Source organism: Apaloderma vittatum, unplaced genomic scaffold, assembly GCF_000703405.1.
Source record: "Apaloderma vittatum isolate BGI_N311 unplaced genomic scaffold, ASM70340v1 scaffold33355, whole genome shotgun sequence".
Taxonomy (NCBI): Eukaryota; Metazoa; Chordata; class Aves; order Trogoniformes; family Trogonidae; genus Apaloderma; species Apaloderma vittatum.
In genome coordinates, this window is record NW_009715941.1 from 1,154 (window position 1) to 1,518 (window position 365).

The following is a 365-nucleotide window of genomic DNA, read 5'->3' on the forward strand; positions in this document are numbered from 1 at the left end:
GGTCCCCTCGCAGGGGGGGGGTGGAGACTGTGGAGCCACACCAGGAGCCACAGGTATGGTCCAAACAGGGAACACAAAGCATAGGACGTGGGGGCTTTGCCATGGGAGCCCAGAGCCAATGAGGACAGATGCACAGGGCTGGGGCATGGCTGGCTGGAGAGGGCAGCGCTGCAGGTAGCATCTCCCAAGAGGCAGAAGTGGGCTGTAAGGTGCTTGGGGTGCCTGTTCTGAATGCCTACCTCTGACCGAAGGCGGTTTTTCCCTGCCCACCTGTGGTGCCCTGAGGAGAGGACAGGGCAGGGCATCCCTTGGGGGTCAGCCTGGGAGATCCACCTGTGCCAGATCCTCCTGGGACCTCCTGGCCT